Genomic DNA, 24,746 nt, shown 5'->3' with positions numbered 1-24,746 from the left:
CCAAGTGACTCGAGGAGCACGCATCAGAAGCAGACATGCGAGGGGCAGCAGGAACCGGTGTGGTGAGGAAGTCGCCGCTCGCGGACGCTGCCTTAGGAAGGGTGTGGCGCCCTCATGCTGGCGAGTCCATTTCTAGGGGAGCCTGGGGGCCCCTGTGGGCCGGGTCGCGGAGGGCCAGGCAGGCAGCCCCGGGAGGATGTGGGCTGTGACCCGCGTGGCCAGAAGGCCTCGGCCCCCTCGCCCTGCTCACCTGCTGCTGTCCGAACCTGTTCTCCTGCAACGAACAGGCAGACGCAGAGCAGGCCCGCCAAGCTCCACCTCTCCAAGCCGGTCCCCCTGGTTTCACTGTCCTCACCACCCAGGGCTGGCCTGGGACCTCTGGACCGAGTCCTCTTCCCCTCAGTCCCACGAGCAGACAGTAGACAATGGGCCCTGACCCAAAGGGCGCAGCACGAAGGCACAAGCGTGTCTGGGGCTCGTCTGGGGACCCGCAGGGCCTCCGTGCCGGCAGGGCCTGTGCAGGAGGGGCCCACAAGCCCAGCCACGACAGGTCCCTCCCGCCCCAAGTTGTGTCCCGTCCACTGCCAAGACACTTGGCCCCTCTGGCCAACAAGTGGCCCTGACCCAGCCCTACTCCTCTGCCGCCAACAGCAGCAGGCGCAAGATTTCAGAAAACACCTCGTGGCCTTCGAGGTAGAACAGGCTGCTATATGCGACACCGTGCTGGTACCTGTCCTCTGTCCCTATGGGCACAACGGTGGAGAAAACGAGACCCTGTGCTCCCTACCCCACGGGCACTGGGCTCTGGAGCCGGCTCTGTCTGGCCAAGGCCCAGGGGTCTGCCCAGGGACCACACGGCTGGGTTCCTCCTCTCTGGCTCTCCCCCCTACTGCTCGCTGGGACGCCCACAGCTACAGTGAAAGTCTGAGGCCCTGGCAAGGAGCTGCACTGAAGGGACCAGAAGGCGGACACAGGCTTTGGCTCGCCACAGGGCCTGCCGGGACCTCGGGAAGAGTATGGCCACAGGCATAGGCAGAGAGCCCCCGACGGAACCCTGCACGTTGCTCCGGGTCTAGCGGCTGTGCTCCGAGGCCGGTCATCCACTGGGGAGGGGCCCAGGCCCTACGGAGAACGTCTTCCCGGTGTCTCCTCACCCCAGTGGGTGCCTGCCCGCCAGCCTCACCGTGCACCCTCCACTACTCCTGGCACCTGTGGAGTGTCCTGGGATGACCTGTCCCGCCTCTGCAGGAGTCCCCATACCCCACACATGTCCCTCTGCCCACATGCTTGGCCTAACACACTTCCTGTCCAATGTCACACCACTGGTGCCACCAGGAAGGCTCCCGAGGTTGTTCTGTGTAGCCTGGCAATGACATGTAATCCATCCATGTGGTGATGCCTGCCCAACAGGCTGGGAGGCATCTGTCAGCCACAGGAGAGGGGTCTGCCCTAGGGACACAGACACACCGTGAGGAATCCCCAGCTGCCCAAGAACACCTGGGGACGGGCTGGATTTGAGGGGACACTGGGTGTCCCATGCCAATGCGACCAGCAGTCAGCTCAACAACGCACAGGGCTGGCCCCCACGGGCAGACGCGGTAATGCCCTGGCTGGCCCGGCCACACCCGAAAGGAGCAACAAGCAGCTGTGAGGTTTGAACACGGGAGGCCTCCTCAAGCCCTCAGCCATGCTGGGGCAAGGGGCTGGTGGTCCCCGGGCACAGAGCAGCACCTGGCGAGTGGACAGAGCCAGGGGAAGAAGGGCAGGACAGGGGGAGACCCCTTCTTTCCTCAGAGTCCTGCTCAGCCTCCTGTCCCCCAGTCTGGCCCCCGAAGTGCTCACTGGACGCTGGTACCCTGAGACGGCTAAGGATGTGGCTGGGAGGAGGCAGGGCAGGTGTAGGAAGGGACCCCCGTGGGAAGTCAAGGGAAGCATGGAGACCCCGGAGGAGGGGGCACGATGACCGAGGCAGCCCCGTCTAGAGGCAGCCTCCCGGGATGCAGGCCAAAGGTCTGGGGGTAGGGGAGCAGGATCACGAGGAACCTGCGGGTGTGTGAACGGTGGACCTGCGGCATGTAGAGGCCCCCAGGAAGTGCTGCACGGACACAGACGGTGCTGACGGCGGTCTGGGAAAGCAGGGGCACATGGAGAGAGCAGTACAAGTGGACGCTGACCGCCCTGGGCCCAGCCCGCCGCCCCCCACGGCAGCCTCGTGCTGGAGGGAGGCACACGGGCTCAGAGGCTCAGCTCCCGGGCGCAGGCTTGACAGATGCCGCCACCTGGGGTGGCACGCTGGGGGAAGCAAGGGCAGCCTCCGGGCCGAGGGCACAGGAACGCACCGACCTCCTTCCTGGGACGGCGGTGAGGGCGCAGGCTCGGCAGGGACGTCACTGACAGCCCTGTCACCCCACATGGCCAGGGCACACATGGGCCCGCGACCAGGGCCAGACACACAGGGGACCTTCCTCCCACAAGCCCCTCAACCCCGGGACAGTGAAAGCACTGGGGCTCGGCAGCACTGCCTACCCTCAAGACTGTGACGTGGCGGGCCTGGCGTGGGGCCCGAAAACCACCGTGACGTGTGGAGACGCCCCTCCTGGATAGCGTCCTTGCTGGTCTTCACTGGCCCTGGGGCCCCTGTAACCCCCTTCCTGTCACCGAGCCTTGGAAACCAAAAGCTGGGAAGACCCAGCTTGGGATGGGACCCCCACTGAGTCCCCACAGGCCACGGCCAGCCTGAGGCTGCCGAGAGGGACCCGCAAGGCGTCTCCCTCCTCGGTTTAACTGCCCGGCGGTCCGCACCCCCGAACAGAGCAAGCTTTCACGAGCCTTCGTATCCCCTACAGAACAAGAGACCCACTGAGAGGGGAAAAGCCACGGTAGACTGAGAAAAGCACGCAGACACCCCGAACCCAGCGTCCACGTGTGCCAGGTGCCCCTGAGTGCTGTCTGAGCCACGGTGTGGCCACTGCTCAGAGTTCAACGTTAACTCTTGCTACTCTGTGAAGTGAGTGCTCTTCCCCTAATCTGGCTGAGTCGTCACCTCTACTGTGAGGTCCTCCCAGACCCCCCTCCCCCCCCCTCCCCGTGAGAATGGCTCGGCCTCCAGTCTGCCACAAGTGCACGCAGAGACTCAGCAGAGTCGGTCTTGCCTCTTGTCTTCTGTGGAGCCCACCTCAGCATTCGGCCCTCACCATGGCACGCACGTGGGCACCCGTGTGGTCCCTGCACGAGGCCAGGGACGGGCGCTGCTCCGGATCTGAGCCAAACTTCTGGAGGAGAGCACCCACAACCTGGCCACGTTTCCAAATCTCACACCTTAATGTGACAGGAGGACAGCTTTGGGCAGCTAACGGGCTGGATCTCTGATTTCTACTTTTAACTCGCCGGGGTCCTCCCTGTGTGGCACACTCGTGACCCGCTGTGGAAGAGGGGGGTGGAAAGCAGAGGTGCCCACGGAAGGTTGGATCGGTCACTCCGCGATGACCACCAGCAGTCACACCCTCACCCAAGAGGCCTGCTTAGTTTGGTTACAGCTAAAGACAGAACAGAAAAGCAAGAGGCACTCGCTTTGAGTTTTAAAAGTTATGACCAACTGAAGTCTCAGGCAAAGGTAAGATGATTACACTGAAGAAAACTGGATTTGAGTCTCGACTGTGACATGTTCTGGGCACGGACTCTGGCTGTGCTCCTAACCCCTGAGAGCACAGAACAGCCCATCTCTGGGGGTCAGGAAGGCCACTGCTGCTCACTGGCCCTCCTGGCCGCCCCCGCCCGCTCCCGGCCCCAGGCTCTCTCACACAGCAGGCCGCACCTGCTCTACCCAACGCCCGAAACAGACCTACTCTGACGCAGACATGCACTGCACTGGCTTTCTCTAAACCCTTCTGTAGGTCAGAAAAATAAATTTAAACAGCTCGCAAAAATGGCTTTTCTGGCAACACCCCCCCCCGCCCCCCCCCCCCCCCGACACACAGCGGAGAGCCGTGGCCCACGTCAGGTCGCTGGACAAGGCCACTCATGGACAGGCTCCGGTCATCCTGCCTACGGCCAACAGGCAGGACACCCTACCGGGGGTGAAGCACCTGTCCGGCAGGCTCGGGAGGGGGCAAGGCAGGACTTCCATGGTCACAAACGTGGTTAACCACCAAGAGGGAGGTGGGTCACTGGTGGGCCCCCTGTCCTCATCCAGATCCTCCGGGGCCACTCTGTCAAGTGAGCGAGCTGCCTCCCACAAGCAGCAGGAAGTGTAGGCATTTAGGGAAGACTGGACTCCAAACAAAGTTCCCGACCAGATCCAGCTGGCCGCCCCATGCCCTGCCAGCGGCTGCCTGCCACTGGCACTTTAGCGGACGATTACCGCCAGTGCTCCGCAGGCTGAACCCTGGGATATGGACTGGGGACGGTCAGACCACCCCCACTGGCCCGTCCCGTTCACCTGAGCACTTTGCCGACTGCCTGAAGCACCATTTTGCAGCTGAGTCCAGTTTTGGGGGGCTGGCTGAGCAGAGCTCGGTCTGTGGGGAGACTGCTGTGGTCTCCAAGCATGATGGGGCAGTGCAGACACGGGGAGGGAAAGCAGGAGCCTCGGCACTGGCACGGGACAGCCGCGCCCTCCTTGCTCTCTCCTCCCTCTCTCCCTCCCTCCCTCCCTCCCTCCCTCCCTCCCTCCCGGAGACCAGCCAATGAGGACACGCAGGGAGAGAAAGGAGGACTCTGGCCTGGTAGAAAGGAACAGCTGCTCCTTTTACAGGCGAAGGCTGGCCAAGTCTGGTTAAGTGAGGGAGTGTCTCGATGGCCTTTTCAAAGTGGCGCCTTGCGGGCGCTGTGTGGGGCAAGGCCACTGCCGCGGGGAGGGGCACAGCCCTTGGGAGGACCCATCAGCGAGGCCCCAGGGTGGCACCACATGGCCCTTCAGACAGAGAGCAGGCAGAAGGTCTGCCCCATGTGCTCCTGGGGCCAACACACAGTCCCTGCCTGACCCCAGCCCAGCTGAGACAAGAAACCGGTGGAGGCATGGCTTGGGGCAGGGGTGGGGGTGGGGGGACAGGCCGACCGCACACCTGCAGAGCATGGGCATGAGCCTGTGGCGCACCGACACTCATACAGCCTTGGAAAGATAAAGCTGGCTGGCTTCCAGGACATCCAGGGCAGGCACCGAGCTCACACTGGGCAGAGGCTGCTCCTGGAGGGCAGACCTGGATAGAAACATCCAGAACACCTTCCTAGGAGGGTGAAAGAAGCTGTGTGCCCAAGAACTTCTCTGTAGCTGTTGTATACGCAGGAGGCCACAAAGTACTGACAAATCAAACATCTGCTCAACCCTGGTTTCAGTTCCAACCACAGTGACAGTGACAGCCCTTCCCCGTGCCCGCTGACAAGCCCCAGCCAGCACGGAGCACAGCCACAGGTCTGCCAGGCCCCTGCACCCATATGCCCAGGCTCAGCTCTGCCCTCCGCCCACCAAGGCCACATCCCACAAAGGGCCCTACTGACCTTCTCATCTGTCCAAGTTCAACCCAGTGGCAACTCCAAAACCACCAAGAGGACAGCTCAGTGACGGCGAAAGGCAACCTCTGCCTGGGCACAGCTGAGGACACCGCCAGCAGAGCTCCAGTCACCTGTGAGGCAGGGCAAAAAAGGCCTCTCCTGCCCTGGCAGGATGGCGTCCCCACTGCCACCCTGGGAGTCAGCATGACCTCAGGCACCACACTCATTTGCTGTCTGTCCAGGGTAGGGATGCCGACAGGATGACCACGCAGCCCCGGGCAGGTGAGGTGTGGAGCCCCCGCGAAGGGATGACACCACCTGCTCGGTCGGGGCCCCAGCAGGCTGGGCAGCTGAAACCAGCTCGTCTTTCTCTATTCCCTGCCCTGTGTTAGAACTGGTCATTTCTCCAAGAAGCCTTGGTCCCTTCCAGTGGAGAAAACAAAAACCCGAGATCTGGCTCTTGGGTGGTCCTTTCCTATCCTAGGTCCTCTCCGCTGACAGAGCAAAGTGTGTGTGCTCACCTGCACACGTCTGTGTGCGTATTATGCTACACACGTGTTCATCCCGATGCCTCCAACTCTCATCTGTCACCCGTGCGTCACTCCAGCCTCCTCCCTGGCTTGTCTGTAAGCTCCCCCTCCAACAGTGAGACAACTCTGAGCAGCCACAAAGTTATGAATCACTCTGTCAAAACCACAGCAGAAGGAGCTCCGTGCTCTGAAGGCAGCAAAGGGAACAGCCCGGCATCCCTGTTGAAGGTGCAGGAAAGCTCCGGGGCGCTGGGGAGGCTCAGCTGGTTGAGCATCTGGCTCTTGGTTTCGGCTCAGGTCATGCTCTCACGGTTCGTGGGTTCGAGTCCCACATCAGCTCTACACTGGCAGCATGGAGACTGCTTGGGATTCTCTCTCCCTGTCTCTGCCCCTGCCTGACTCGCATTGTCTGTCTCTCTCTCTCTCTCTCTCTCTCTGTGAATAAATAAATAAATAAATAAACAAATAAATAAATAAATGCAAATGGGAAAAGCTTCATGGTTGAGTCCAATGAAAACAAGAAAATAAGAGAGAATAAGAAGCCTCCTGATGACAACCAGAACACCCCAGAAACACACACGCACAAAACAGCTGAAAACCATAACCCAACAAATTAGACAACCTCAGAAATAAAGTGACTCAAAAAAAGGTAAGATGAGAGAGGCAAAAGAACTCAGAATAAGAACCAGAAATCAGAGCTTCTGACATGCAGTGTAAACCAGAAGGAGCACAAAGCCAACAAGGCTGGAAGTGCAGGACGGAAAGTTTTTTAAATAAAAGACGAGTGAAGACACTCTCCCTTCCATGGCAGCAGGGCTGGCCAGGTGCTGGGCTGGCCTCCTTGACGGCCACCAGCTACAAACTGGGTGAAATACACAAAGCAACTGGTTTCGGATGCTGGACAACATGCCATGCTGGCAGCTGGCAGCTCAGGACGGTGCCCCTGAGAGCAGGGGACCCACGGGTGAGCAGACATCAGTTACCTGCTGGAGGCTGGAGCGCGGAAAGGCTAAGCCCACGCAGGCCCCGCAGTCTTGGACGGAGGCAAGGCTTGAAGGTGGGGCTGTTGGACTGCTGGAATGTGCAGGGTAGGGTACCAGAGGGGCTGGGCTGCCCAGAGAAGGGACTCCAGACAGAAGGACAGAGCCAGGTAAGCCTTTGGCCAAGCACTTGGCTGAGGGCATGCGGGGCCTGGCAAAGAGCAGCTATGGGGAGCCGCAAGCCAAAGGGGTGTTCTGGAAGGCTGCAAGGGCAGAAAACAGGCATCCTGCTCCCAAGTAGAGACAGAGGATGCTCCAGTGAGGCTCCATGGGGCCTCCACCCAAAGCCATGCCAGGAGCAAGGTTAGAGTAGCCTCAGAAGGAGGTTTCTCTAGACCTGCCCTAATAAAGCTTCACCAAGCCTCAAAAGGCTCCTGTTGAACCAACAGCACATGAACCGCATACTGGAATACGCACAGCATTCTTTAAGGAAGAACAACAAAACCCAGCTCTAATAACACTAGCCACCACAATGTCTAACACACACACACACACACATACACGCAGAGACAGGTGAGGAAGTAAAAAATGTAACCCATAACCAGGAAAAAGAAGAGTCAACAGAAACAGACCCAGACACAACAAAGAGGCATCATACATTCAATGATTTAAGGATTTACAGGAAAGGATGGACATAATGAGCACAAATATTAGGACTCTAATATTATAAATTTAAAAAAAGAACAAACAGAAATTTCTAGAACTGAAAAATAGAATATCTAGAATGAAATTTTATGGGGGGGGGGGTGCCTGGGTGGCTCAGTTAAGCATCCTCTTGATTTCGGCTCAAGTTGTGATCTCATGGTCAGTTGTGAGATCAAGCCCTGCGTTGGGCTCTGCGCTGGCAGAATGGAGCTGCCTGGGATTCTCTCTCTCTCCTGCTCTCTCCACTCCTCCCCCACTCATGTTTATGCTCCCTCTCTCTCAAAAATAAAATAAAATAAAAAATCTTAAAAAACTTTTTTATGGGATAGACTTAACAACAAATTAAACAGTGAAAAAGAAAAGATTACAATAAAAATATAACTTATTAAAGTTTGTAGAATACAGGTAAAAAGCCAGGCTTAGGGAAAACTTATAAGTTTTAATAAGTTATAATATGTAAAGAGGTACATATTAAACCCAAAGCAAGTAGAAAGAAGGACATAACAATAATAGAAGTCTATGAAACAGAAAACAAGGAAAAAAAAACCCACAAAGGTAACTTTCAGAAGCTTAAGAAAATGGATCAATTCCTCAGCCAGACTGACCCAAAAAGGGGAGAGAGCGTGAGGGAGGGCGTGAGTGTGCAAACTGCCAGTGTTAGAGGTGAAATAGGTGTTGTTAAAGATCCCAGACACTGCGAGGACCAGGGACCGCAGTGAACAATTGTGTGCCAACAGAAATGAAACAGGCAAGTTCTTTACAAACACAAGTTACCCAAACTGACAGAAGAACAAATATAAGATTCGACTTTATGATTAAAAATTTGATTAAAAAATTCAAAAAACCTTTCTACAAGGAAATGCCAAAAGCAGACGGCTACGAGTGAATTCAACTAAATCCACAGAAGAAATAACACCATTCTTACACACACTTTCTCAGAAAATAGCTGAGGAAACACCTCCCAGCTAATTCAGCGAGGCCAAAATGGAAACATCACAAGAAAAATTACAGAGCAATATCCTCCTTGAACACAGATGCAAAACTCCCTAAGAAAATGTTAGCAAAATGAACCCAGCGATATGTAAAAGGAGTAACAGAGCATAACCAAGAGAGGTTCATCATCTAAGCTTAGCCGACATCTGAAAATCCATGTAATTCACCACATTAACAGATTAAAGGGGGGAAAAAGTGATCATCTCAATTACATGATCATTCTCATGTACAGGTAGAAACACTACACGGCAAAATGTTCACATAAACCCTCAGCAAACCAGGAACAGAAGGGGATGTTTTCAACTGGAAAAGGGCGCCTACAGAAATATCTAAATATGAAAATCAAATATCCAGCTGAAAAAGTCTAAACATCTTGCGGGTAAGATTGAGACCCAGGCAGCGATGTTCACTCAGTACTGCTACTCAGCACTGCGCACTGCGTGGATGGTCTCAGCTGGTGCAATGAGGCCAAACAAGAAATGAAAGGTATAGATATTAGCATGGAAAAGAACATCTTGCTTGGGAAATAAGATGGTTGTATATACACAAAGTTCTAGGAACCTGCAAAAAAAGTCTGCTACAGCTGAAAAATAAATTTAGCAACATCACACGATACAAGGTCAATATATAAAAATTCACTTCATTCCGATATACTAAGACCACACAAATGGAAAATGCAAGTTAGAAAACTGTTATTTACAACAGTATCTGTAAAGTTTAGAAATAGATTTAACTAAAGTGTACAGAGCCTCTTGCTACCAAGCACAAAGCGTTGCTGAGAAAAATTAAACACATAAACAAACGAGAACATCTATCCTCAACCTAGATTAGAAGCCTCGATGCTGTTAGGATGTCAATTTTCCCACCTGAACACAGATTCAGCACAAGCCTATTACCATCCCAGCAGAATGTGTTTGTAGAAATTGACAGGGTGATTCTGAAACGTATATGGAAATGTAAAATGGCTTACAATAATGAAATCATTCTTGCAAGAAAAGGAATCAAGTTGGGGGACTCAGTAATTTCAGGACTTACTTTAAAGCCATAGTATTCAAGAAACTGTGTTACTAACAACATAAACAGATGTTAAAAAAAAGAATAAACATGGTCAATTGGACTTTAACAAAGATGTCAAGGCAATTATATGGAAAAGGAAAGTCTTTTCAATAAACACTGCTGCAAAAAGTAAACAGCTATTAAAAAACAAAAACAAAAATCCTCAACCCCTACCTCACACCACAAACAACAGGCAACTCAGCACAAACTGAAGAATGAAGTACGAAAGCAGAGTGACCACACTTCTAACAGAGAGCTCAGGAGGAGTTCTGTACCACAGTCAGAGCAGGCAAAAATGACTCAGGACACATGACGCATTAATGATAAAAGAAAAAGGTGATCACATTTCATCGAAATTTAATTACCCCCCCCACCTCCCACCGCCAAACACACTCCTTCCACTCAAAACACCATTAAGAACAGGCAAGCCACAGATTGGGAGAAAACATTCGCAAACGTGTATCTGGCAAAAGACTGCTATCCGGACCATACACAGCAGTGCTACAACTCAATAACAAGACAACCCAGGGCTTAAAAAGGGCAAAAGACCAGCACACTTAACAAAGGAAGCTGTCTGAGTAGCAAACACAAAAGAAAGTGCTCAGCATCACTGGTCAGTAGGGAAAGGCACGTTAGATCCATTCCCAACGAGATCCCACCAGGCTGGCTAAAATTAAACACACGAACACCACCAAGGGTCGATATGAAGGCAGAGCGACCAAAACCCTGATTCCCTGCTGGTGAGAACAGGACACAGCACAGCTCCTCGAGAAAACAGTCGGCAGTTCATCATAAAGTGAAATGTGTCATCTATGCTATGAACCGGTAAGTCCGTGCCTAAGTATTTATCCAAGAGAAACAAAACACACATCTACACAAAGGCACACAGAATGTTCACAGCGGCATTACTCGCAATAGCCAAACACCGGGAACAACCCCAAAGTCCATCAACAGGAGAACAGACTGATTATGGTAAATGCACATAATGAATACCACTCAGGAACCAAACACATCCACATGCTAAACCTCACAGGCATCACACTGGGAAAAAAATGCCAGGAAGAAAACACAGGTACCCTATAGTTCCATTTATGTGAAGTTCTAGAAACGGCGAAGTTAATCTTTGATGGAAATAAATCAGGATAGCGGTCGCGTCTTGGGAGGGGACGTAGCAGGGAAATGGTGAGAAGTGGCTGGGAAGCACAGGACGGAATCTTCTGGGTTTGAGGGTGTAACTGCAGGGGTATTCACATCTGCCAAGACTCACTTAACTGTACGCTTAAGACCTGTGCATGATACTGTCTATAATTGAGACACCAAATTTTAAAAAAAACTAAAAATTTTTATAAAGGAAGACAGAAAAAGCATTTTAGTGAAAGCAGTGGGTAAACTTAAAAGAAAAAAGGCCTGGATCCACATAGTGAAGAGGCACATGTCAAACCAGAGCCACCCACACCAAGGTGTCATGGTCCCATCACCAGACTTACAACGTGGAAAGGCTCCTTCCACAGAAAGACCAGCTTACGTGCAGGGGAAACCGTATTTGCTTCAGACTCCAACAACAACGCTTTACGTCAGAAGGCTGTTGTTACAGACGGAATGTTGGTGTCGCCCCCAAATCCCTACACTGAGGCCCTACCTGCTGATGGGATGATGTCTGGACATGCGGCCTCTGGGAGGTGATCAGGGGTAGATGAGATGGTGAGGGTGGGCTCCACGATGGGATTAGTGCCCTTAGAAGGAGAGAAAGACATCTCCTCCCCCAGCCTCCCGACACCCAAATCACCCGGGACCTTGATGTCGACTCCAGAAGCGTGAGACTAAAGGTCTGCTGTCTGAGCCGCCCACCCGTGGTGTTCTGTTCTGGCTGCCGGAGCGAAGACAGCTACGGTGCGCTCAAAGATGCACAAGGTGAGAAAACGTGAGCCAGAGACTTTATACCCATCCATCCAGTCTTTCAAGTGTGAGTTCTCAACTAGGGGCAATACTGCCCTGCGGAGCATCTGGTAATATCTGAAGATGTGGGTGGAGGACAGGGCTGCGGCTCCACACCCCACAGCCAACAGGGCCGCCTCTCTGCCCCCCGAGAATCACCCAGCCACACACGTCAACAGTGTGGAGGTGGACGAACCTGGGTGAAGGCTCCAGACAAGCTGCAAACGAGCTCGCGCCCCACGGCACCCACGAGGCCTCTCTGCACTTAGGTCACTGCTTCTCAAGCGGCTCCCAGCCCGGCATCAGCAGCATCACCTGGGAGCCTGCCCGAAATGCCAGTTCTCAGGCCCACGCAGCCCAACCAGCCTGGACACTCTGCCGTGAAGCCAGCACGTGGGTGTGAACATGCTCTCCGGGAGACTGGGACGCAAGCGAAGTGCTGACAAGGACGTCCGTGGGGCGGCCCTGTGAGCACCGAGGGTATTCTATCTTGAGAACCAACACTGAGCCAACAACTGAACAGCAGACATCACTCCAAATCACGGGGTATAGGAGGAAGCGGAGTGGGCAGAAGCTTCTAGCTAATATGACGTTTCTCACTTCTCACGTGAAGGGACCAAAGGGCAACAGCCAAAAGATGATAGGATAGGACTGGAGGCTTTATAAAGTAACTGCTAGAAAAACATCAATATTTCTAAACAATCTTCTTTTTTACTGGGACAAAACACACCTTAAAAAGCACCATCTCCACCGACTCTTAAGCGTGCAGCTCAGGGGCACTAAGCACGTTCATACAGTTGTGCGGCCGTCCCCCCCCCACCCCCTCCCCCCCCCCCCCCCCATCTCCAGAACTTTCCATCTTCCCAAACGGAAGCAAGCTCTGTCCCCGTGAAACCCGGACCCCCGGCCCCTGCCCCAGCCCCGGCGCCCACCGTCCACTCTCTGTCTCCGGGAATCTGGTGACTCCAGGGGCCTCGTGTGAGTGGATCACACGTGAGCATCACGTCCCCCGGGTCCATCCACGTGGTGGCAGGTGTCAGAACGTCCCCCCTTGTCAGGACTGAGTGACAGTCCAGGGAGCGGACGGACTACGTCCATCCACTCGTCCGTCGGTGGACACGGGGTCGCTTCCGTGTTTCAGCTGTTGTGAACGTGGGTGTGCAAATACCCACTCGATTCCCTGCTCTCAGTTCTTTGGGTAAATACCTGGAAGAGGAACTAGGGGTCACACGCTCGTTCCAGATGCAGTATTTGGAGGAACCGCCACGCTGTCCTCCGCGGCAGCTGCACCGGCTCACGTTCCCGCCGACAGGGCCCGAGGGTCCGTCCTCCGCTTCCTCGGCACACGTGTGGTCCCTGTTTTCTGTGTTCCTCTTGTTGGTGTGGTTGGCATGGGACAGGCACAAGGGTGTGGTATGGCGGAGAAAGGGCCTCGTGGTGTGGGCACACAGGTGGAGGTGAGGTCCTGAACCTGGACCTGAAGTAGCCGTAAGAACTCGTGTGCTCCACACTCACACCTTTTCTGCCTCTGTCCACTGAAAGGGCCAAGAAAACGTAACTGGCTCAGAAGCAGAAAGCACACCTGATGTCCAGACCGTGGCCTCTGCACGTGCGTGCCCCTGCAGTGGCCAGGTGGGCTCCTGCACACGGACTCCATGGCTGCACCTTTCTGTCATGGCAACGGGCTGCAGCTGAGGTCGGTAGGGTCACTGTCACTGTGACTGTGGACGAGCCTGAAGAGATTCCCTGGCCAAGGATGGGGCAGTTTAAGTGTACAGGACGACAGCCCAATGGTCTGAAACGCAGAAGTGTTTAAACCTTTATCTAACGATACTTTTTACGAAAACACCTGGTTGTTTACCTTCGGAAATGGCAAAAACACAAATCTGCATGTTGAAAGACAGTCGATAAAAGGAAGGATCGAGTATTTATCCTGCTTCTCAAGCTGCCCAGTTAGTTGAAGAGGAGAAGGTTTTCTTTACAGAAGTATTCCATCTAACCGACCAGGAAGGATGCAGAGAGACAGCCTTTGTGCCACGCCTAACAAAGCAGCGATTCTGGGCGGCCGGTGGTCACGAGGGCCACACACCGGTCACAACAGCCAGAGTGCAAGCCTCCTGCTGGAAGCTCACCACCACTGACAGCGAGTCTTGCCCCCACATAAGAAGAACACGACCCAACTAGGGTCTCAGGAGAGCCGACAGCTTACGGGACACACAGAGGAACACGCTAGACTGGACCACAAGGACGGCTGGGTGACACCACAGGAGAAGCTGCCTGGTTTCATCAGTGTGACCGCAGGGGGAAGAAGAAGGAGCAGCGCCTGTGGACTGAGGACTCGCTGAATAAAGTCTGTGGCCTGGTGAACAGCACTGTGCCAACGTCACCCCCTTACACCCCAGTTGTGTGCAATGTCACCACTCGGGGCTGGCTGAAGTGGACACTGGATTCTCTGTGATGTTTTTGCAATTTTTTGTGAGTTTTTATTTCGAGATATAAAGTTAAAAAAGAGAAAGTTATACAACCTGTCAACCAACCACGATGCATGGACTTTCTTTGAATCCAAACACTAAAAAAAAACAGTTGTAAGAATCTGGAGAAAACATGAACACAGACCGGATGTTTGATGTTACTACGGACTGCTGCTCTGACATGGTAACGAAATGTCCTCTGTGCAAGGAAAAGTGGCCCTACCCTTTGTGCGCACACGAAGACATTTACAGACCAAATGTCACGACGTCCAGAATTTGTTTCAGAACAGCTTGGGCAATGGGGTGAAGAAAAGAGAACGGCAAGATTAGGGTCACACTGGATGTAGGTTCAGAAAAGGAGCTTCAGATTCACGTGCCCGCTGAAGCCTCACCCTTAACAACACAGTCCTATAAAATCCGGCCATGAATCTGGCCCCCAGCCAAGAGACGGGCCTCCCCGTGAACACCTGGTGGCAGCTCCCCTCTTTCAGTGCACTGAGGCTCCCTTGGAATGGCCAGCATGGCCCAGGCGTGGTCATGCCTGGTCAAGCCCCAGGCAGCAGGGCGTTATAACACGACACACACTGACGTTATTCATGGCCCACGTGCGTGTAAACTGGCACTCTGAGAAGTCAGGTCCACGGCGACGTCCCCGGAAAAACCAACGGCAGTAGCCCACTTCGTCAGGTGGGGAGCAGGGCGGACCGGGGGCACACAGGCGCGTGGCAGGGGTGAGGGCGTTCACCAGGCTCTTCCGGGCATGGTCCACACTCGGCCAGGGGCACCATCAGCTTCCACAACAAATGGAAGTGAGAACCGTGCGGGGCGCATGCGTACTTGGAAAGCAAAGTCTGAGCGCAGCTAGTGGTGACTGCTGTGCCTCCTCCGGAACTGCCAGGCAAGGAGGGAGATGGCGCTCTGCTGCCGAGACCATGGCCCATTTCCTCACACCCAGGCCCACCTCCGCTCGGCCTGGGTGGGGATGTGCACTCCTCCCAAGCTGCCCCTCTAACCTGCATGGGCGGCAGCTCAAGTCTTGCTCTTCTCGTGTGCAGCCAGGAGCTTCTGGAAACCCACCGTTCCCGACTTGCTCAGGGGCTCTGTGGGTGGTCCTGTGCCGGGGGGCGGGTGGGACCCCGGCTGCCCTGCCTGGCCCAGTGGTCACGGGGTGGCTGGCCGGGATGTGGCTGCAAACTCAGCAGGACCAGTCAGGAGCAGCTGGCATGCACCCCTAAACACACTGCACCGGGCTTGCCACGGGAGGAGCAGATGAAAACGTAAGGCCAAGGGCTGCCTTTCTCTGCCATCAAACGGCCCGTCGCTTTCATACGCTGAAGAAAGCAAGTCTGGGGAGATAAAAGTGATTTCAGACCTCACTCAGTTTTGCTACGTGTGCGCAGACTGAACTTCACAGGCACGTAAGGAGGGAGACGGCGTTACAGAGCAACCATGGGTGGCCAGTCTGAGCACGACCTCTAACCCGGAATGTCCTCAAAACAAAACTTCCAGTTGGGGCGTCCACCCTGGTCGAGGTGGGGTAACGGGGAGCGGATTTTACCTGCTGCTTCAAACAACAGGACACTGGATAAAGTATGTGACAGCTTTCAAGATCCTGGACACCAGACAACACGGCACAGTGACCCCGGGACGGGAGCAGACAAGGTAAGTCTGCATGCAGGGAGGGGCCCAGCAGACCCTGGGTTGAGGAGTCTCCACCGGGGGCTGGGGGCAGGGGACCCACAAGGACAGCGCTGCACAGATCTGCCGAGGGCCCCACTGGCCGGGATGGGCGGTGCGAGGGAACGAACTACTGAGGGTGGGGCGAGCCACCTGGGAAGGTTACAGGGACCATCCTTGGGGCTCATGCAGGGAAAAGGGGCACCCTGGCCAGAGTGGAGAAATGACTCATGGCATCAGATGCCATACTCGAGGACTTCGGCATCAGCGGGAGGAGAATCGGCTCCACGTGAGACCCTGCCAGAATCCCAGCAAACAAAGAACATACACAAGAACTAAAAAGGTTCAATCATTTCCCAACAGAGTCCAAGAAACACAGCTCAAGAACAGCTAGAAACATACAAAGACATCCAGCACCAAAAAAGGCAGAGCACATGTCGTCTTGTGTCCAGTTGGAAGCCTTCAAGGAAGGAGGAAAATGCAAGTCATTGTTAAGAGTCAAATGACTGATGGAAAAGGACCCCGAAATGGCCAGATGACAGAATGAGAAAACGTTAGAAGGTTGTCACAACGGAGTCCCGCCTGCTGCAGAAGCTGGAGGAAACACTGAGCACGTCACGGAGAGACAGGGAAGGTTTCTTTTAAGATGCCAATTGAATTTCTGGACACAGAAAGGATAACACGGGCGATGACAAGTACTCTGGGTAGGATTAACGGCCAACCGAACACGGCCAGAGCAAAGAAGCAAAGATGCATGAACTCGAAGCTGCGACCACGGAGGCTATCCGAAATGAAACATGGGAAACAGACGATGACTCGAGGAGCGGGCCTCCTGCGAGCCCACGCCCCCCCTCTCCCCCAGGCAGCTGCTTGCGGACCCCTCTTAAAACACGTGTCTGACTAAGGGCTTGCATCCAGAACGCTTAATCGCCCCCTATGACTCAACAAGAACACAGACTCCGTAGAAAACGGGCAAAAGGTCTGAACAGTCGGCACTGAGAAGACCTGGAGGTCATGAGGTCATGAGGAAGCGCGGACCGCAACCGCAGGACCCCGCCTCCCTCCCTCACAAGGGCTCTCTGACCGACACTGCCGGTACTTGCCGATGACGGGCTCGCTCTGGGGCTGTCACGCGCGGCTGGCACAAAGACAAGTGGCGTGGTGGCTACAGAACACGGTCCGACAGTTTCTAAAGATGTTGAACGCACGTGTGTCGTACGACCCAGGCGACCCACCGAAGGGAACGCGCGTGTCTGTACAAAGACCTGCACGCGTGTCCAGAGCAGCTGCATCCGTGTCGGCCGACATGTGAAAACAGCCCCCGTGGCCGCCAGCGGGAAAGCGGACCACTAAGCTGGGGCCGGTCGGCACCACGGAGCCCCGCCCGACTGCAGACAGGAGACACCGGACGCACGCGGCGTGTGGGGGCCTCACACTCTGCTGTCAGACTCCCTCCCGTAAACCGCCAGACAATTTCACTAACCCGTGACGACAGAGGCGTGTCAGCGGTCACCTGGAAGGGAGTGGGAGAGACGTCACGTGGTGCCTTTTGGAGGTGACGGGTGGGCTCACTTCCCTGACTGGGGAGAGGGCTCTGAGGCTCGCGCACGCGCATGCTGACACCTGCAGGACTGGCCTCTCAACAGGCGCGGCGTGTGTCGAGAATGGCTTCCGGCTTCTGGCTTCCGTCGCGCGTCCTTGCTCCGCCCGTCCCGAGGTCGCCTTAAGTTCCCCCTTCCAGCACGGCCCCTCCAGCATCCTCCCAGCCCCCACCCACACCCGTCCACCAGCGTGACATCGACATCGAGGCTCTATCTACCATCGGCGGGTCCACCCTGGCCGAAGCCCCCCGTCGCTCTCACTGCGGGACCGTGGTGGTTGACAAGTCTCCCTCCTCCCGCCTGTGCCCGCCCTCAGTCCGTTCCCCTGTCCCGGGATGCTGCCTGCGTGCTCACTCACCGGCACGTCCCGAAGCACCGTGTCGCCCCAGGACAGGGCTGCTGCGGCAGAAGGGCGTCCGCGGGCCACGGCGCCTGCCCAGGGTTGGGTTTCTCAGGAGAAAAATGCACTGTCCATCTAAAGTAAGCGGACTCCAGCTGAAGGCAGCAGCAGGCCCAGGGCCGGGCAGTGAAAGTGCCCGCGTCTCCTGCTGTGGGTCAAGCACCGTGACGCGGACCCAGCCCCCCACCCCTGCATCCAGCCGGCAAACAGCTGCTCCCGCCTCTTCCAGGTGCTCTGCCAGGAGCCTGCCTCCTCCTCTCCCACCTCCTGCATGTTGCTTCTGACCCCAGTGCCTTACAGGACTGGAGTGACAGGGCCCTGGCACCCCAAGTGCCCACCACACTGAGCCAACGTCATCCCAGTGTCTCCCGCCACAGCAGCCGGACCCCAGCCAGGCACCTGTGCACGCTTACCGCTCTCTCCTCCGTGGGAGGCCCAGGGCCGGACAGAACAGTGACTCTGTCTACAAGCATGGCAGACGCCAGGAGGGAGTGAGGGTGCTGGGCGGGTGCCACTCCCCCGACAACACACAGCTATGGACGGAGCACCCATCCGGCCGGGCTGCACAGAACTGCGTTGTGACTCTACCTCACCCCCACCCCCGAGAACCACCAGCTCAGGGGGCCAGGCTGTGTGCCACTTCCTCGGCGGTACACTCTGTACTTGGAGCGCACCTGGCACACTGAGGGCACAAAAAGAGTATGTGTTGACAGGTGCGTAGGCCAGCCAGGAGTTAAACGACGAAGAGAGGACGGAAAAATGTCTTTCTGGTGCGGTCATTCTGGAGAAGCCCCGCGTGCCATCACGGCTCTGCCGTCTGGCCGCGGAAAACCCCAATCCCCGCCCCCCTGGCACACAGACACGTGCACACACGTTCTGCCTGCCACCAAGCTGAGGCTCCGCAGGCCACCACGGACACCGGTCCTCCACTGGACTGCCACAGGGAGAAGGCCTGACATCCAGCCCTGGGAGAGTCCAGGGGTAAGCGGCGGCCACCGGGGGCTCCGTGGATCCCTTAAACTGCAGAGTGACCTGGACAGGAAAGCATGTGCGCTCCTTGCCAATGTGGGGAAGATGGCTTCACCCTTCACCCCCAACTGATCCGCTGGCTCCTGGGGGCATCTGACTTTGAAAAGTGAACACCGGTAATCCTGCCCTCCTGGCACTCTCTCCGGAAGCCAACACCTATCACGGGTAGCGGACACGTGGCCAGGCCGAGGGTGCCCTGAGTGCCGAGCAGAGCGTGACGGCATGTGGCCTTGGGCTTGCTGGGGTCCCCCCGACTCCCCCACACCCGCTATGCAGCCTCAGGCAGAGTGTTGCTCCGGAGAACAGGACCGCCTCTGCAGGGAGCCTGCGCAAGGAGCGTGCGTGGCTTACAGGTGGCGTGTGTGTGTTGTGAAAGAGAGAGGCACTCTGCCCACACTCACAGGCTCTGCACATCCCTGCCCTTCACTCGACACTCTGGGTGGGACAGGGAGCGAGCTCACCCAGCCCTGAGCACACACGAGCGTCCGACCCCGACAGGCTGTGAGGGAGGGTCCAGACGGGTGAGGCCCGAGGGATGAGGAAAAGAAGGGTCTGTGCAGGGAACAGCATACGCAGACCCCTGGGAAAGAGAGCTCCAGCCACCAGGAGAGCCGTGCAGGGTGGCTAAAGAGACACGGCAGCGGGGCTGAGATCTGGACTGTGCCTGAGGCGTGTGGGAACCCCTGAAGGATCTGAGTGGGAGAGTGGTGATCAGAAGGCCTAACTTGTGTGGAGAAGGCGGGAGGGCCAGTCTGGGCTGGAGTGGCACGACTGGGCCGGGGTCATGGCGCCAGGACGAGAGAGGCAGAGGCTAACAGGGCTGCACCTGGCTGCCACAGAGTCGCCCAGACGTCCTGGATGAGCACCTGTGCTGGCACCGCCACCGCAGGTGACATCTGGTCATCACTGTGCAGAGGCATCAAACCCTCGCCTTGGCCCAATGACCCTGACAGGAGCCCCGTCCCAAAGCTCCCCCGGACGCCGGCCAGCTGGGCAAGGTCCCCAAGCATGAGGGTGCTCGCAGCCAGCAGGGCCTGGAAACGGCCCAAAGGCGGGCGAGCCTCACACCACAGTGCAGGACCCGTCTCCAGACCACAGGTGCCCCGCGTACCTCCCCATACACAGATGATCGCACGGCTGGCTCGAACTCCCAGCCAGGCTGTGGGGCACGGAGCACACCAGAGCCGCCTCCCCACCGTCCCGCCGCTCTCTGCACCCAGGGGGAGGAGGCAGTGTGTGACGGGCCTGGCCGGCGAGGACCTGGCCAGCATGTAGGAGCCGTTCCTCATAAGCCTCGTGCCTGGAGGGAGCATTTTCTGGAAGAACCCAGAATAGCTGCTGCCGACTTCAGCTCCACAAGAAGGAAGCACCTGCTTACCAGACCTTTTGGACAGGAGGTTCTCCCTCCTTCCTGGTTATCTAAGAACCTTGTAGGAAAGGAGGCGCCTCCCAGGCAGAGACAGGGGCTGGGTATTTCAGAAAACGTTTCTGCCTTGGACTTTGGTTCTATGCCCCCCCAGGAGCCTCTGAGCAGGCAGATCCCAATGTCAAGGGCTGGAGGCATATAGACCAGGGCACAGAAAGGGGCTTGTGAGAAGGTAAACGGTGGGGGCTCATCCCCAGCGTCTCCTGGAGCACCAACTGGCCTAGGCCTGCCGGAAGGAGGGAGCAGAGTTCTGAGAAGAATTGGCCCCTGAGAGCAGCCCCTCTCACGTCCTCTCTGACATCCTCTTCTGGTGCTCCAGACCTGTGACCCTGCCTGCCTTATTGGTACAGAAGGCATGACACGATGGTCTGTTCAGGGCACACTGGCACCCTCTTTCAGAAGAAAACACAGAACCTTTATAGCACTGAAGAGAAGCTGGAGAGCCCCCAAACACCCACAGAGGCCTGGCAGGCAGGAGACAGAATCAGTATTTTCTAATCTATGACAGCTGGCGCGATGCCGGCTCCCAGAAGGAGCATCTCCACGCCAAAGCCCTACGGGCAGTGCCCCATGGGCATGACCTCAACGCGTCCTCCGAGCCCAGCGAGGTGACCAGATACTTCCATATCCATTTTACACCCAGGAAAACCAGCAATGAAGAAGATCCACACAAACCCTTTCATTGCATCACACATGGCGGATTCCGCGTGCCACGTGCAAACTTCCAATCGAGAGGGCAAAGAAAGCTTTCCAGCAGCTGATCCACCCTCATCTATTGCTTTTCTCTACATAAGACAAGCGTCTGGACTGGCCAGGCTGCACACAGACTCCTCCAGGAGCCACACGCTGCAAAGCAGAGAGTGCATTATCTATCTGCGTATTGTGTGCATGGGTGTGTGTGTTTGCGACTATGTGTATGTGTGTGTGTATGATTATATGTGGGGTGTGTATGTGTATTTGTGTGTTTATGTGGATGTGAGTTGTGTGTGAGCTGTATGTATGCACGTATGAGTTGCGTGTGTACACGTATATGAGTACATGTGTGTGCACGCACATGACCTCCAGGCAGCTGTGCTCCTTTCTTCCTAAGGCTCTCCCCCCACCCACCCCAGCCCGTGACCCCTGGCGCTGCTGGGCCATGCTGGCCCCTGACCACGCCGAGTGCAGGAGCTCGGGTCCGAGCACAGGGGGCTGCTGTGCTCCTGCTCTCCCTCAATTCTCTCTCCCAACTGTTCACGTGCCGCTCCCTCACCAGTTCCCAGAGACGCCCCCCCACCCATGGTCGACCCCCCCGTTCCCTCACTCTCTGCTAGCGCACAGCGCCCGGCACGCGGCTTGTTATGTCCCCCGTTGCCACGCCAGGGATTAGCGTCAGGCGTGCAGGGCATCGCCAGACCTGTTAACGGCCGTGTCCCTCACTCAGAACGCGTTGAGGGCCCGCGCACTTGCTGACTTCTCACACGAACTGTTTCATCGACTGTGCCCTCACCTCGGCAGCTTCCCGGGGAGCTCTTAACGCAACTTTCAGAGTTCAGTGACATGCCACTGGCGCTAGGACACACTCCTGACAGCCTTCCAGCTGAGGTGAAGGGTCACTACCGCGCTAACTTCATCCAACCTTCGTCTGCTTTCCTGGCACTTCTGTCAAACTGGCACAAGAAGCAACCAAATTTTCAGGACGCTGGATGAGCTCCAATGTCCGGGCAGACAAGGGACCTGGTGAACAGGCTCCTGGCTGGAAGGCAGCACCACCACACAACAGCTAAAGTGTTTCCACCAGTAATTATCCAGGTCCCAAGAGGGTGCAAAGAACACTTCGGACCACAGATCCATAAAGCCCAAAGGCACGGCCAGCGAGAGCCGGACATTCCGAGTTTCCAGGGATGTGGGCGCACAGTGGTGTCAGAACTCCTCTCTCCTCACTTCCCAGCTTTGCGGCTTGTACACCTGCTGGCCCCAGGAAAGCACACAGAGACAGGTGCTCACGCCCAACCTGGCACCCTGCCCACCTGACCCTGGCCCCCCAGGAGCTCGCATGATACACAGAAAGGGGGGGCCTGCACCGGACTGGAAATTCTTCTAGGAAACAGCAGGAGCAAGACCTCAGTGTGGTACATAAACACGCCATCTGCCGAGGGCATGGCCCGTAGAACATGATGACGGATGAGCGGCACATCATCAAAAGGAAAGAGGGGTGTGTCTCAGAAAAGACAAGCCACAGACTGGAAGAGATATTTGCAAGTCACATAGTGACACAGGGCTTCCATCCACAACAGATGAAGCACTCTCAAAACTCAACAATAATAAGACAATAAAAAGTGGGCAAGAGCTTTGAAAAGACGTGTCCCCAAAGGAGGAAAGGAGGGCTACAAAGCTGTGAGCAGCCGCTCAGCATCAGTCGGCAGGGAAACCACAAGTCAGCACCCCACCCCCCCAGGCTGGTGGGGTCCATGGTGACTACAAGGGCTGAAGAGGACACGGAGAAACCGAGAGCTGCCGGCGGAAAAGGAAGGGGCTGGCGCTTCACGAGAAAGCCGTCCTCTGAGGTCACGCGTGCACCTCCCGTGCGACCCAGAGTGTACCGCGTCTGCAGGAGAGACCAAGACGGGGCCAGGATGGTGCGCGGCAGCACCGCTCACAACCGCCAGCCCCCGGAAGCAACCCGAATGCCCAACCACGGCGGGAGGTTAAGCAAACGGTCTCACGCACGGAAGCCCGTGCATCTGTGCTCTCCCCATATGGGACATCGTGATGAACTGTTTACTTAAGATGCAGAAACACAAAGATGACACGTGTTTGGGACACCTCGTCTGTACACCGGGCGGTGGCTACAGCATGTTCACCGGCCTTCTCCGTCCCTTTCTGCAAGACGACCACACAGGACGAGTGGCATCGCCCACGCTGTCGAAGATGAAAAGAAGGAAGGGAAGGTCCCACCCACCCAGCTACCCGGGAGAGAAGCCACCAGCCCACAGCATCTGCTCCGTCCCCTATGGCTCCTCAGCCCCATCCCCCAGCGACCCCCACCCCCCTCCAGGCCACATTCAGGGGCCCAGCACCCCAAAAGAGCACGCATGGCCAGCTAGAGCCAACGCATCAGGCCTGTCCCCTGGAATGTAAAGAAACCTTCTGTTGCAGTGAGGTTGCCACTTTAGTGGAAACATCCTGGGAGGGACCTGAGGGATGCCACTTCTGTTATTTGGGACAGCCAATGCCGCAGCGGTCACCACCCACATGGGGTCAGAGAGAGAGAGAGAGAGAGAGAGAGAGAGAGAGAGAATGCTAGAGTCATCCCACAACTAAAACCAGGCTGGAGCCGAGCAGAGAGCACACAGGGAACCGTCAGCAGCAGCAGGAGTCAGAGGACAGAGACGAGAGAGGAGGTGAGGTTTGGGCAGGGAGGTGGCAGCTGACTTTGGTGCAGGTTTTCTGTGGTGAGAGCCACTGGAGTGGGGGCTGACACAGTCCCCTATGGCCAGAGGTCCCCACTCCACTCTGTCTAGGGCACAGAGGAGAGAGGCACGATCCCGTCCACAGTGGGCAGGCGCCCCTGCACACAAGCGGCCAGGACCTGTGACATGGCTCTGCATGCACCAGCCCAAGAAGCCCAAACTTGGTGCACCTTGAACTGGGTGGAAAGAGCCTTCATATGCTTCCCTGAGACCCTGCTGGGCCAACAGCCTTGTACACACAAGAGGGGAAGGACACAAAAGAACAAGTCACTAGAACCTCTGCGTTCTGGGGCTCGGCGCCCCCACCCCATTCCCCTTGCCTGTGCCACCAGGGGTGGCACCTGCGTGCAAGCCCAGTGCTGGCAGACCCCTCAGAACACTGCGATTGCCCTCCAGGTGTCTGGACATCATTCTACAGAGGCCGACACCGAGGCAGGCAGGGAGAGCAGCCCAGATACAATACTGGAAGTCTGCTCCAGAGTCTTTGTTCTTAAACACCCCACCCCCCAAGAGGGGACGGGCACCTCTAGAAAGGAAAGCAACTTGTTTCCATGCTGGTCCAGAGCTCAGCTGTCCTGAGCAGAAAGCAGGCCCCGGGCAGCCTGGCCACAAGCAGCCATGCAGCGGACTCAGGAGGCAAGTCGGCTCCAACTTCCCAGGGCGAGCATCTCTGCTTCTCTCTCCGCCCTGGCAGCAGAGGCAGGAACCAGAGAGAGAGAAAGAGAGCCCCAAACCCACCACTGCACCACCATGTCACGCCAAACACACCATACCGTCTCCTTTGCACCCTGGCCCAGGGAAAGCAGGAGCAGTGACAGCCCGGCCCCCTTCCGAGGCTCACCCCAGTACTAGCATCCGAGTGGGGGCCAAGTCTGCTATGACAAGGCAAGAATGTAGACACGGGGGTTGGAGGAGAGCTAGAGCTGGGCCCGGGTCCGCGACCAAGCGGGGCCCACCCTGCATTCCTCACACACTTGCCCAGCACCTCTGTGAACCAGGCC

At 56.4% G+C, this 24,746-nt stretch overlaps 1 long non-coding RNA gene across 1 annotated transcript in view; it reads right to left on the bottom strand.

Annotated features, from left to right (window-relative positions):
• Positions 1-13,060: 13,060 nt before the first annotated feature.
• LOC131488350 (uncharacterized) overlaps positions 13,061-24,746 on the bottom strand; it is a 50,352-nt gene continuing 38,666 nt past the window's right edge. The window contains exons 2-3 of the long non-coding RNA XR_009250172.1: positions 15,174-15,506; positions 13,061-13,224 (exon numbers count right to left, since the gene is read on the bottom strand). This is a non-coding gene — a long non-coding RNA (uncharacterized LOC131488350). The remainder of the gene's footprint in view (positions 13,225-15,173; positions 15,507-24,746) is intronic.

The sequence above is a fragment of the Neofelis nebulosa genome, chromosome 10 (genome assembly GCF_028018385.1).
Source record: "Neofelis nebulosa isolate mNeoNeb1 chromosome 10, mNeoNeb1.pri, whole genome shotgun sequence".
NCBI classification, from domain to species: domain Eukaryota; kingdom Metazoa; phylum Chordata; class Mammalia; order Carnivora; family Felidae; genus Neofelis; species Neofelis nebulosa.
The sequence above is the reverse complement of the archived record's forward strand: the minus strand, read 5'-3'. Positions and strand labels throughout refer to the sequence as shown.